Raw genomic sequence first — 15,471 nt, 5'->3', positions numbered from 1 at the left:
GCAAGATTCGTCAAATGGGACCCTCAAGTATGAGCTGGTTTCATGAGACCACCTCTAGTTATTAGAGAGTGCTGTGTGGGAGAATTTTATTCTGTCTCCCTGTGTAATCACCTGAGCTGGGCTTTTGGAATTCTAGATGAGGTAATAAAAATAGGAATGTTTGTCAACAGGCAGCCAGTAGATATACACCTAGCTGAAACTGTATGTCGTATGGGTGAGAAGGCCATGGAAACTTGTGACTTCACAGCTCAATACTTTTGTGGATTATTTACAGTTCAGAGTGGCTATTGAAAAGCTCTGGGGCTGATACTGTCTTATCTTCTTTTCTTTTTTTATTCGTAAATACTTAGACCTGCACTGTCCAGTACAATTGTCACTAGCAACATGTGGCTATTTAAATTAATGAAAATTAAATAAAATTAAAAATTCAGTTGCGCTAGACACAATTCAAGTGCCCAATGGCCACATGTGGCCAGGTGTCACTAAACTGGACAGCACAGGTAGAAATATAGGACATTCCATTGGACATTACTGACAGAGTGTGAGTCGTAGACTTTAAGAGTTGCAGATTGTAATTGAGTTACCCAGAGATGGCAAAATCCCAGAACTCATGCAATAAGGATGTTGCAGAATCAAATACAAAAATTAGGAAATGTAAAGGGCAAGTTTGTGTTACCTTTAGACAATAAAGTTTGACTCTACAGAGTTTTTGTTCAATAGCTATTAAATAACCAGGCACTTACTCTATGTAAACTAAACAAAGGGCTCTGGGGAAGAAAGCAAAGTCTGTCAGAGGCAATCACTGGCCCTAAACTGCTTGCTGGTGAGTTGGATAGACACTAAGTGCGTAGAACATAGTGCAAGGAGGTATGTGAGGAAAAGCTGATGAAATACTGAGACTGGAGTGAGTTCAATACAGGAGGCAATGCCTGACTTCGACATGACAGGAGGCGCAAGTGGGACTGAGTCAAGGAGACAGTAATGGGTATAGCATGCTGGGGAAACAAAGAATAGGTGACTCCAGATGAATTAAAAATATTAATATAACTTGAATGTCAATCTAAGATGATTAGACATCATCCTACACGTGGTGGGAGCCATAGAAGGATTGGGAGCACAGGAGTGCCATCATGCAGGTAGTGTTTCGCCAAGGTGAGTCTGGCAGGGCTAAAGAGCTGGACTGGAAGAATCAGCCATCTTTGCTGGGATACCAGCCCAGAGGTTGTAGAAAAAATCCAGGCAAGAGGTGAGAAACACCTGACCAAGGTCAATGGAAGGGAAAATGAAAAGGGAAGCAATAAAAAGGAAAATTCAAAAGGTTTTGACTGATTGGAAAGACAACCGGCAGAAATGTAGCCAAAATGGCTTACCTATTTTGGATGTTTGGGGTTCAAGAAATACCTGTTGGTTTGGAACTTGACAGGTTGCTCCTAAATGCAATTTCACTGAGTCCTATTATACCTTCTTAGACTGCCATCTAATGTTGTTGTGTGCATTTGGTGTCTACCTAACTCCAGAGTAAGCAATTTGGGGCCAGTGATTATGTTGGCCAGGCTTTGCTTTCTGCCCCAGAGCTTGTAGTTTAGTGCCATGCGTGGAAAAAGTGCCCAGTTATTGAACAGCTTTTCTACAATTAACTATAGTCAAGCCCTATTGTCTAAACTTATCCTTTAAATATACTGAGGTAAAGGGAAGGAATTACTCGTTTTAGAATAAAAATTCTGATAAAATGTTCCATTATTTTGGTAAATAGAGATGAATGTCTACGAAATGTCAGTTTTCTGAAAAATGGGGGTAAAAATACCTACCTCGTAGAGTGCTGAGGATTACATGAGATGCACGCAAACTAGCACGTGGTGAGCCATCAGTAAATGCTGGTTGATTCTAATCTAATGAACTGAATTCTGCACAGGATCGAAAGATCCACATATAATTTCATACCTATTATCTCCCTACTTACTCATTTGTTGGATGCCATAAAATGAGGGACATTCTGGGGTTCTTCCAGATCACTCCAGGCAGAATTGTTAAACATCTTGTTTGCTCAGTGCTGCAGAAGCCAGGGAAGGGGCTCCAGAGATAACTGCTCACTCAGGTGTCTGGCTTTCCCCTCACTTCTTTCTGCTTTTGTTACTCTTTTGGAGTGGGACAGTGGTCAGTAGAGCACCACAGGATAAGAAACATAACAGTAATAAAGAAAACTTTCCAGGAGGAGAGGATGCAGTCTTTGTATGTGATGTGGCTGGTTTTCATAAGCATCAGAAAAACAGGGTCATTGCCCTCAAGTTCAATGTCAACTTCTGCCAGAACCTACCCCAGGTTGGGCCATGGCACTGTGAGAAGGGCCACAGCTTCTTCCCTGCGTGCCTTCCAACTAGTTCTCCTTTACCTTATATATTGAGGTCAGACAAAGCTATTTCATAGACTATCTTCAGCTTGTCGAGAACTCTCAGGGGCCCCCTTTTGCCTAAACAGGAGGTCTGTGCTCCACTGCTTTGTTTCTCTCCAAAAACCTCATTGACCATGTAGACTCAGCCTTACTTTCTCATTTTCCAAGTCCATCCCTATCTTCAATAAGGAAGAAGTGCACTATTTCATGTACTGAAAGATCCAATACCCACTTCCCTTCCGGCTTTGGCCACAGCCCTCACCCCGGATGACTTCTCTTTTGCTTTCTGCTTTGCTGCATTTCACTTATCCTTCTATAGAGCCAAGACCCACTTCTTTCAAGATGCCTTTCAAAATTATTCCAGCCGGTAAGCTTGTCACTTTTTTCTGGATTCCTACTGCACTTGTTTACAGTGACAACAATTTACTACTATCCAATTGTCTCTTATTTCTTACTGCTGATTTTCCAACTAGATTGAAGTCAGGGTTTATGTCTCGCCCTTCAAATCACTTTATCAAAATTGAAGGTGAGGGCTCTGTGGCATTTAAAAAAATCTTAATTCTCTTTCAGGGTTTTCAAAGCGACCTCTCAGAGACTTGGCCACGGGGCAGAGGCTTCGTCTTTTCTCTACTTCCCCCACCTATTCCCAATCTTGGCTTCTCTCAAGTCCTGATTTTAGACGCTTTACATATTAAGTAAACTTTTGTCTGAAGAAAGGCTTCCTTAGCTAAAGCTTAAGAACTACACAGGTCCCAGCCATTGGAAACTTGGGAGTTGGCTGACTAGTTATGGTGGTGAGGAGTATTCTAGATTGACCCATTCTGCTTCATGTGTATCTAAAAGCTGAATTACTTCAGGGAAGTAAAGTAGAGAATGGGGCTCAGCCCTTGGGAGATGTAGCCCCACACATAGAAAAAGTACTTTGTTGCTTGTAGTAAACTTGGAAAGCACAGAAAAGTATAAAGAAAATAAAAATAATCTCAAATCCTGCTACCCAAAAGGAACGCTTAATCTTGGTGTACTTTTTGGTTTTTCAGTCACTCACATTCACATCAATATAATTTGTCCCAGTTGAGATTATCCCACATATTGAATTTGGTGTCCTCCTCTTTTCACATACAATTATACCACGATCACTAAAATTCCTCTTACATGTATTTGTGATGGCTCATTGTTACAGATTGGTTCCCCAGGAGGCAGACTCTGAGATGCAGACTGGCATGGGGGATGCTTATGAGGGACCACCCTTGAAATCAACATCTGCTAAAAGGAAGAGAGGAAGCAGGGTTAGACGGAGGGAGAGGCTGAGCTGTGATGTAGGCCTTACCCAACCCCATGGGGGACCTCTGGAATTGGGATGGCCCTCTCAGCTGTCCTAGATTGGGGCAAAGGGGCCAGACCTTTATACATCTAGATGGACTTCTTATTGGTTTCAGGCTGCCCCAGAAGAACACATGCTCTTGGGTGAGGCAGTCTCCAAAGAGAGTTCACAGCTGATGTCCATTTGAGGCAGCAGTCCCATCATCTGGGAGAATAGTACCATCATCTGGATGAATAGTCCCTTCATTCCTGAAGGGGGATCAGAGCAGCAGGTCACAGCCTCCACCACACTCATAACACTACCCATAACATAACACTCATAACATAACACTCATAATGCTATGCACTGTAGTGCATAGTGTAGTTTACTGGGCTTTCAATAATGGCTGAAATTGAGGACTTACTATACAGCAGCGTGGTGCTGGGTGATCTCACTTAGACCCCAGAACTGCCCAATGAGATGATTGCTAATGCTATCTCCTTTTACTGATGTGGAAATAAGACTAGACACTAAGTGGGTCCCACAGCTGATAAGTGCGGGAAGCCAGGACTCGAACCCTAAGCCCTAGCTGTATTTGTTTCAGTAAGTACCTAAAAGAATGTTTCTAGGTAAGAATTTCAGTTTCTATGCAAAAACATTACTGCATATTAAATGAAAAGATGAATACTGTACTGCATTTTCCTTTCATCTTCAGAACAGACTAGAAAGATGATTTTCAGAATGGTAAAAATAATCATTGCTAGTCCAAGGTGAATTAGAAAACTTAAATAACTACATAAGGGCATACTTTCAAAAGTTGTGAATAAATGACAATAGGAACTGCAAGGGTTTACTTATAACACCTTTGATTCAAACTGATACATTCAAAACACAAAGCAGCAACTGCATGTCAATGTGAAACCTCAAGCTCAACCTGCCCTTTTTTTTTCCACCTTGCATGTAAATTATTATTTCTACTACATGTGAGCAGGAAGGGTAATGCTAGGGCTTCTATGTGGCTGTCCAAGAGCCATTTATGCGCATTGCAATTAGTGTCATTTTTGAAAAGCTATTTCAATTAAGGGCTGATAAAAATTACCATTTTATTCTTCATATTATTATAGAATTTAGGATTTTGGGGGTTAAGTTTACTTCCCATTCTTATCTTCATACCACCATTTTATTAATTTTTTTCAACAAGACTACCTAGATTTTTTATATTTTTTAAAGAAAATCTTCCAAAATAGAGGTTTTACCAATTTTTTGCATTGCTCTATTTGCCATACTATAATCTACACGTGCTCCTGATGAGTCAAGATCAATACTCTTTCAGTGTGATTGCATTTGTTTATTTATTTATCCCACTTATGCATCAGCACAAAAATTAAAATTCAGGGTCAGTTATTGCTGGGGAGTGTTCTCCTCAATGTAATTTGGTTGCTAGGAAACCTGTGGGCGGGCGTTAGCAAGAGGAAGAGAAAGCTCCTCCGCCAGCAATTCAATAGCAGTATTGGCTTTCATTTCAAACGTGCTAAATAATAGGGCCCTGCAATTTGCCTCCGTTAGCCCAAGTTGCTTACTTTTCTTCTTGAATGGAAAATTAATCTGGTTTAGTGCCGGGTAACATTTGCAACCATACTTCCTCTGCCAGGCATTAAAAAAAGAAGTTTCCCACTTTGGGAAATAAGAAAGTTCTGTGTTTTTCTTCATGTTTTTTTTCCCTTTCTTTTCCTTTTCTCTCTCTCTCTCTTTCTCTCTCTTTGTTAAGAAAATGCATCATGTTAACAGCCTTTAAGCCCAAGATCAAGCCAAGAGGGAGCAGAGCTTAGGAGAAAGAGATCAGGACAGCCCTTTATTTCTGGGGTGTAGGTAGGTTGGGTATAAAGAGTCCTGCTAGGGTCTGAGGAGGAGATAAGAGAATTGACCTAGGCATACAGAGTGCTTGGGGAACTTGGCCAGAGGTAAAAGGAGACCACATTTCTATGTCAGCTCAGGTCCAGCATATCCTCTACTTGACCCCAGTCCACACATAAAGCAGAACATAACAGCTTGCACAGAGTAGGTGCTCAAGAAACATGTGTTGGCAACACACAAATCCTAATGTAATGAGCCTGGATACAGGAAGTTCTATCAGAACAGCTACAGTCAGTCATAGCGTTGTTGGGGAGCATGTTTTAGGCCTTATGTAATTTCCTGTCTCGGGATGAAAAAAAAATGGACTAACAGCCAAGGCTGGCAAGCTGTTCCTGGCTGAATGGGAACCAGGCTCCAGTTCTGCATCACCAAAAACCCTCCTATGCTTTCCCCCTTTTGAGTAAATTAATTTTTATCTGCCTGCTCTGAGTTTGTAAGAGCTATTAAGAATGGGTCAGTGCTACCTTCAGAACAGATTTAACAGGATCCCTATGCCTTTGCAAGATTTCTAAAACCTGGTCCAGGCTAGGGATACAAAGACACTATCTTGAGGTTCTTTGGAAACATGTCTTCTCTCCTTTCTTCCTTCCTGTTGATGTAGGTAATTGTCTTAGGGCTGGCTTGATCCAGCCTGTTAACTAGGCTTCCTCCTGGGATACTCCTTTTCCATTCTACCCACTGTGTCCTCACAACCTTCTTCCGTCCATATGAGGTCATTCGTAGAATCTTCTCCAATTGTTTGTCTTTTCTGTTGATACTACGTGCATCCATTGCTGTTTCATAGGATCATATCAGCTCTTTTCAAAACCACAGACAGCAGAACTCCCAGGTCAGTGTGCCTTAAAACGGAAGCCAAGCCATCTTGGTGGTCTTCAGAGATTTTCTCCAGGGGCTGGGAGCTCTCAAAATTTGAGTCACTATGCCCTTGTAGTTTTTCACTTGAGCAGCTCACCCTCTATAGTGCTTGTATCATTGAATTTTTGAACTCAAGCTTGTGGTTTACACTGATCTTACAATGGGCAGTTAGAGGGGAGAGGCACATATAGGAGAAAGAGAGAAGAAGAAATCAGAGTTAGATTTTTAGAAGTTAGGCATGCAAGGAAAGAGAACAAATGGAACCACCAGCAGAAGAATAAACAGGAACCAAGACGGAAGAAGCCAATTAGGTTCACCATAAGGACTTAGTGATCTTAGAGCAAAAACCATGCCTTCAGATGATTAAAGAGAAATAGATGGCAGAATAAGAGAATCAGGAATGCTGAGAAGAGTTGAAGGCGCAGAGCACGGGGATTTGGATAGGTCTTTTGGGGAGAAGGGAGTGCATATTATAATTAGCAGGCATTGGCCGGGGTAAGACAGATCATAGGAACTGGAATCCCTTATCCTCTCATCCTTTCTCCCACTTCTGACATTTTCCACTCTTTTTTCTTCTCTTTGGGGTATCTTACATTTCTTTTCTCTTCCCTGAATGAATCAATTAATCAATCTTCCTCCCTTCTCTCTTGCCTTAAAAGTGTTTTTGTGACCTGTAGGTCTTAACCTATTAACAGGTGATGAAATCAGTTTTGAAGCATTTTCAAAACATTGAAATAGAATACAATAGTAGGCTGGGTGCAGTGGCTCCCGCCTGTAATCCCAGCACTTTGGAAGGCTGAGGTGGGCGGATCACCTGAGGTCAGGAGTTCAAGACCAGCCTGGCCACCATGGTAAAACCCTGTCTCTATTAAAATACAAACATTAGCCGGGTGTGGTGGTGTGCACCTGTAATCCCAGCTACTTGGGAGGCTGAGGCAGGAGAATCACTTGAACCCAGGAGGTAGAAGTTGCAGTGAGTCAAGATGGCACCACTGCACTCCAGCCTGGGCGGCAGAATGAAACTCTGTCTCAAGAAAAAAAAAGAAAGAAATAGAAAAGAATATAAAGAATAAAAGACAATAAAATAGAAAATATTTGTGTGCAACTTAGGGTCAGGGCAAATTTGTTTCAGTTATGTGTGCGTAAAATTATTTCAATCAGTCAAGAAAAGTTTGAAGGCAACTAGGATATAATTTACAACTGAGGAAATTTCTTTATTATTTGGTATAATTAGTAATGTTTTTCGATGAGAACTTTTAAGAGGGTCATGTTGATAAAGTTTTAATATTTCTTTCGCTCAACTTCTGTCCCAAACAAAAATATCTTGAATTTTTAAATTACTCTTCCCTGAATTTTTTTTCTTGTATATTAGCACCCCTGGAAAGAGAATATGTTTTGCAGCTTAAAAACATCCTAATACTCAGAATTTATACAGAATATGGACTTCAGTTAAACCCGTAGGCAATCTCCATTTTCTGGATACAAATTAACTGCAATGGGTAGGTTGTTGGCTCAGAGAAGGTGAGTTTTATTAACACTCTTGGATGCAGTTATGGCAGGCAACAGAATGTTGAGACATGCAATCAGTTAATTTTTTGTAAAATATGGCAGGCATGGCCTGGAACTAGGAGGGATAAGTGGAGAGTAACCAACCCTACCTTCAAGAAATTTTCCTCCTTGACCACAAGTTTATATTTTATTTCTGGTTTACTTGATATGTTCCTTTTCACTAAACATTTTAATAACATACACCTGTATAGTAATTTCGCCATCATTTTAAATTTTTTCTGTTTTGTAAATTATAAAAGTTATATATATTTGTTGAATCAAAGTCAAACAATACAGACATGTAAAGGAAAAGCTCAAAAAAATCCTCTTCTCACTACATCACCACTCCCCCACCACACACACATACATAGCCCCGTTTCATGCCTCACTTCAATAACCTTTTGGCCTGTATCCCTCTAGATATAGACAAACGCTATGAACGTTTTAATGTGCACACAAGTCACCTGGAATCTCGTTAAATACAGCTTCTAACTCAGCAGATCTGGGGTGAGCCCTGACACCCCATATTTCTAACAAGCTCTCAGGTGATGCTGATGCTACTTGTCCAGGGATCACGCTTTGAGTAATGAGGGGCTAGACTGTTGCACTGTCCTGTACAGTATCTAATCACCACATATGACTATTTAAATTTAAATTTCAGTTACTTAAAAAGGAGAGAAAGTATTCTTTTACAAGCTACCTTTTCTTTTTTTTCTTCTTAAGTCATATATATTACCTTGTAATCTCCCCAAAATGATTTTTAAATTTTATTTTTGTTATGTGTTTACATACAGTATTTAACAAAAATATTGAGATTACACATAATTTTTGGTGCATATCTAATGAAATATTTATACTGAGAGAAGGATGATTATCTGCTTATCATTTATTCAATTATTCATTCATTCAACGACAGTTGTTGAGTATCTGCTATGATCATCTTGACAAAACACAGAACTTGACATCAAATTATTTTCAATCATAAATTGAGAGCTCAAAATTTGTAGCCTATCTCCATATCAGTAAAACTACCTACAAATTATCTTTTACCCATAACTGTCTATCCTCTGTTTAAGAAACTGACACATACATAGAATAAGATCCCATAGTCTCACAACGATAGATATGATTTAAACCCAAGTGATCTTAACTCGGTGAATTCCTACACCCTGATTTGTGCCCAGGCCAAAAAAAGTTCACTCACTTTAATCAGTTGCTTTTATAGAAGGAATATTCTTGTTGCTTTTGACTTATAGAGTAATGCAGGTTTTCTTTTTAGAAAGTGCTTAAGAATTATTAATCAACTTATTGAGGCACAATTTACTTACAACAAAATGCGCAGATTAAAGGTATATCATATGATGAGCTTTAACAAATGTATACCCTTGTGTATACTCTGCACTATCCTGATGTTGAATATTTCTGTCACCCAGTATAGTTCCATTCTGCCTCTTTGCACTCAAGCACAACTTCCACTCCTACTCCCCCTCCTCACCCTAGGCAACCGCTGTTCTGATTTCTATCATTATAGTTAAGTTTTGCAGGTTTTAGAACTTTTCATAAATGGAATCATATTATAGTGTATACTCTTTTTGGTCATTCAGCATAATGGTTCTGAGAGTCATCGTGTTGTTGTGGTGTTGGTACTTTGCTCCTTTTTATTACTGAGTAGTATTTCATTATATGAAGGTACCACAATTTGTTTATTACTCAACTGTGGTGAACATTTGGGTTGCTTCCAGTGTGAGGCTATTCTGGATAAAACTGCTATATACATCCATGTACATTACTTTTAGTAGATATAAGTTTTATATCATCTAGAAGTAGCTGAGTCATACAGTAGATAAACATCTACCTTTAGAAGAAGTTACCAAATTACTTTCCAAAGTGGTTGTACCACTTTACATACCCATTGGTAATGTACCAGCGTTCATTTCTCCACATCCTCGTCAACATTTGGTGTTGTCAGTCATTTTAATTTTTACCAATTCTAGTAAGTGTTAAATGGTTTCTCATTGTGGTTGCAATTTTCATTCCCTTGATAACCAATAATGTTGAGTGTCTTTTATTTTTGAACTCTTTAGCATTTGTGTAACTTATTTTTGAAATGGCTATTCCAGTCTTTTGCTCATTGGTTTGTTTCTTATTAATGGATTGTAAAAGTTCTTTTTATATTCTGGATACAAGGCCAGGGTGAGATATGTGTATTGCTAATGCTTTCTCTCAACAACTGGTTTATCATTGCATTTTCTTAATGGTGACTTTTGAGAAGCGGAAGCTTCTTAATTTTGATGGAATATAATTATCTATTTTTTCTTTTATGGCTAATACTTCTTACTTCTTAAGAAATCTTTGCCTACCCCAAATGGCAAAGATTTTTCCTAGAGTTCTTCTAGATGTTTTATAGTTTTAGCTTTTACATTTAGGACTATGATCCATTTTGAGTTAATTTTAGTGGATGGTGTGAGATAAGGGTTGAGATTCAGTTCCTTCCATATAGATATCTAGTTGTTCCAGCATCATTTGTTTAAAAGACTATCCTTATCCTTTTCCATTGAATTATATTGGCATTTTTGTCAAAAATCAATTGGTTGTATATGTGTGGCATGATAGGTATAGTTAAGCACTGGTATATTTAAGCACTAGTATATTTTTATATTTTTTTCAATCTTAAAATCTTGAATGTATTCAAGCCTGGGGTGATGACTGGAACTGACCTAGACGAGAACAGTCAAGCAGTGTGCATTGCAGGACATTTCCTACCAAGCTCCTCATTTTCTGATGCTCCTCTATGCTTCCACATTGAGATTCTACAACAGGCACATGCTCCCTGAGCCCAGCCTGAGAGCGACCTCTTAAAACTCCGTAGTCCCATCCCCTCACCCATCACCTCAGCCTATCCCTCCTTGAAGTCCTGAGAGTGCTACAGGAGAGGACCTCTCATGCTTTGAGGCAGAACCCAGCACACCAGTGGCAGTGGTCTGGATGGAGCCTTCCTCATGGACCTGAAGACTTCTCTCTGAACCACCAACTGGCCCTTTCTGTTGGGCCTAAGGGGACCACAGGGTGTAGGAGACAGTTGGGGTACATTTAAATCCTGCTCTATAGTAAGCCCTACTTGATGACGTTGTAAATCATGGTTCGTTGCTTCAGTTGCTTTATGTTTAAAATACTCACTAATTTCATTCAGCAAGGAAGAATGATCTAAAGAAAGAACCTGAAACTTGGAGTTTGAGCCCAAGACTTGGACTGGAGTTCCAGTTCTTTTACTTGCCTAGTGTGTACTCATCATAAATAATAGGAGTGCTGTTAATGACACACAGGATTGTTGTGAGCATCAAATAAGAGCACTCTGCAAATTGTGTATTCAAACGGTATTTTAAGCATCTTTCCTTCAGTAGCCACAAAAGTTTCTATATTCAAATCTGAGTCATTACTTAAATAGGCTTTGTTGAAATAAAGTGCATAATGACTTTGAGTGGATCCACTCTCTTTAAAAACTCATCAGCGAACATTTGCTTCCTGAGTGATTCCTCTGTAACTTTGAAGTACATGAGAAATGATTCTACAGAGGATAACCGCTGCAAGCCTAGGTCATAGTCAACTTGTCATTTGTTAAGGATTAATACTTTTGCTGAAAAATTATCAAAAATATTGGCAAGACCATGGGCTGGACATAGAGTACTTTCTTTATGGCATATAAACAAAAACAAAACCTTTCCCCAAAAGGCCACATAATACCTTACTTCATGTATTATGAAATATGTATCATTATATTTTCCCCTGATATTAATTAATTTCAATAAATATTTTGTTGGTAAACATTTTTCCCTAACTATAATAGTGATGCAAACTCATTTTAGAAAACTAGGAAACTATAGACATGTATAAAGTTGAAACTGAAAATTGCCTAGGATCTTCGCACTGAGAAGTAACCATTATTAACATTTTAATGAGTATTTTTGTAGCCATTTATACTCATATATATATGCATTTTTAGAAAATTCATAAAGTATTTTTGATATAGTTTTGCACATTGCTTTTTTATTATATGCAGATTTCAATGTCAATGAATATGTTCAGAAAAATAATTTTGAAAGCTGCCTAATATTTTATCTATACTTAGAATTTCTAAAAATTATTTAAATATTGTTTTTTCTAATTAATATTAAATTAAATTTATCAAAATTAAATTTTATCTACTTAAATTTGTAACTGTTGAATTTCAGTTGCTGAAAGAATTCTGTTTACAGTCAGAAAAATAAAATATGTCCACTCAAATACACACACTAATTTTAAAGGTAGATCATGCATTTTTAGCAGGGACAATATCAACTAAAAGGAAGTAAAAAATTGGTTTTGAGTAAAAAGATCTTTCTTTTTTTCATGGATAAAGTATAGATACACTGTACATAGAGTATAAAAACAGATATGCAATATATCAGTAGTATTAAAATTTCATGGAGGAGAGAGATGATTAGGAAAAAAAAGTCTAAAAAGATTTTTTAGGAGGTGATAATGAAAGATAGATTGAGAAACACTGAGATAATCTTGTAGAATTAAAATCCTGCAGGGCAATGCAACTGCTTTAAACTTATGCTCATTTCAGTGAAATAAGTTTCCTCTCTAACATACAGAATCTTCTGATGTTCTATCTGGTATCAGGTGGTCATTTCTTTTTGAGTACAGGATGCAGAGCAAAGAAAATATTCAAGTTAAATTAAGGTTGAAATTTCACATGTTGTAATTCCATTTAAATAATAGCACTACATTCTAACACTATTCATTGTCAAATGGAAAACTCATTTTCTTACCTTAAAAACCCAGAATCAATCATTTGTCTCTTAAAAGAAAGTATTGTGGTTATGTTCTTTGTATTTTAATTTGACAAACTTCAGTGGTTTTCCAAGAGTATCAATTGTAGTTTTATATGCAAATCTAATAATTGAAAAGACACAATCACCACAAGAACAAAAATGACAGCAAAATGCACTGACTTAGGTTGTCTTTTAATAACAGCTTTATTGAGACATAAGTCACATCTATAAAATTCCCCCTTTTAGAATGAACTGTTCAGTGGTTTTTAGTATATTTACATAGTTGTATAATCATCAGCACTATCTAATTTCAGAACCTTTTCATAACCCTAAAAAGCAAGCCCACACCTATTAGCAGTCACTCCCCATTTCCCTTTCCCAACAGCCCTTGAAACCATTAATCTACTTCCTATCTCTATCAATGTTTCTATTCTGGACCATTCATAGATTTGGAATCATACAATACATGACCCTTTGTGACTGGCTTCTTTCACTCAGCATAATGTTTTCAAAGTTCATCCACGTTGTAGTATCCATCAGTACTTCATGCTTTTTTATGCTCTGAATAATACTCCACTGTATGGTTATACTACGTTTTGTTTATCCATTCCTTAGTTGGACATCTGGGCTGTTTCTACTTTTTGGCTGTTATAAATAATGCTGCCATGAACATCTATGTATTAAGTTTCGTGTGGACATATGTTTTCAACTTTCCAGATATGTACCTAGAAGTGAATTGTCAGGTCATATGATAATTATGTTTATTTTGAGAAACTATGAAACTGTTTTCCAAAGCAGCTGTAACATCTTACAATCCCAACAGCAATGCGTGAGGGTTCCGATTTCTTCACATCTTTATCAACATTTTTTATTGTCTTTTTAATTTTAATTATCTTTGTGGGGCTGAAGTGGTTTTAATTTGCATTTCCCCACTAAGCAATAACATTGAGTGTCTTTTGGCATTTCGTATGTCTTCTTTGGAAAAATGTCTATTCAAATCCTTTTCCCATTTTTAAATTGGGTAATTTGCCTTTTTATTGTTGAGTTATAAGAGTTTTTTATATATTCTGGATACAAGTCTCTTATAAGATATATGATTTGGAAATATTTTCTCTCATTCCTTGGATTATCTTTTTATTTTTCTGATGATGTCCTTTGAAACACAAAAGTTTTAAATTTTGATAATGTCCAATTTATCTATATTTTCTATTATCATTTGTGCTTTTGGTGTTTTACCTAAGGAAACATTATTTAATATCACAAAGACTTACTTCTGTTTTATTCTAATAATTTTATAGTTTTGCTTTTACATGTAGATCTTCGATCCATTTTAGGTGAAATTTTGTATATGGCGTAAATAAGGTGAGAGTCCAACGTCACTGTTTTTCATGTGGATATCCAATTATCGCAGTGCCTTTTGCTGAATAACTTAGGTTTTGAATCAAGATATAATAATGATCGATTAACAGGTTAAGATCCTTGTCTGAAACAGCCTTTCTTTTTTTCAATTCTATCACCCCTTTTCCTTCCTTTCCTTATGTGTAAAATGCCATTTATTGTAATAATATTTGGAAGTCCTATCTTTTACTGAAGACTATTATTACCAATGATGGGAAAGTGAAGTGTTCTGGCTGGTTTTTTCCTCATCTACAAAATTCAGGGCTTGGACCTAGATTTTTGAGCTCACTGAGACCCTGGTTAATATGAATTTAGCATACACCACATCCACATATTGTCACTTTAAAAATAATTAACATGTTATAAAATCCCATAGCATTAAAATTGCTATCAAGTAATATAATGTTTCTTCGAAAGGACTAAATTTAAACTTGGAAAAAAAATAGGATTCTGGTGATGGTGAGGGAGGGTTTTTAAGGGAGAGATAGTGAACCCTATCAGGTGCAACAGAGAATAATCTCCAATAAAGGAGCTCTGGATTTAGCAGCAAGGACATCATTGGTGACCTTTGAGAGAAATCTCAATAATTGGTGGGTGAAATGGGTAATTTTATGTGTCAACCTGGCTAGACTGTAGTTCCTGGTAGTGCCCACCTAATCTAATTGTTGCTCTGAAGGTATTTCGTAAACGCACAATCAGTTGACTTTAAGTAAAGGAAAAATTTTTCGATAATCTGGGTGGTCCTCATCCATTCTTAAGAGCAAAGCTGAGGTTTCTGTGAAGAAGAAGAAATCCAGGCTGTTGGCCTGCCCTACAGATTTCAAACTTGTCAGATTCCACAACTGCATAAGCCAATTCCTTGAAATCTCTCTCTTTGTATGCATATACATATATATGAATGTACATGCACACATAAATGCTATTATATAATAATATAATATACCTAATATATTATACAAACTTATAATTATGTATCATATATAATTATATATCATTATATATTCCATACATACATATATACACACACTGATTTTATATATCTATAAAATATATCTGATTTTATATATTTATCTATAGATATTATATCTATCTATAGATATTATATATCTATATCTATATCTATCTATCTATCGATATTATATATCTATATCTATATCTATCTATCTATCTATCTATCTATCTACCTACATATCATCGAGAGAGAGAGAGAGAGAAATGTTTGCCAGGAAAATAAAGGGGAAACCAGAGGG

This window comes from Pongo abelii, chromosome 2 (assembly GCF_028885655.2).
Source record: "Pongo abelii isolate AG06213 chromosome 2, NHGRI_mPonAbe1-v2.0_pri, whole genome shotgun sequence".
NCBI classification, from domain to species: domain Eukaryota; kingdom Metazoa; phylum Chordata; class Mammalia; order Primates; family Hominidae; genus Pongo; species Pongo abelii.
This window is presented reverse-complemented; position numbering follows the sequence as displayed.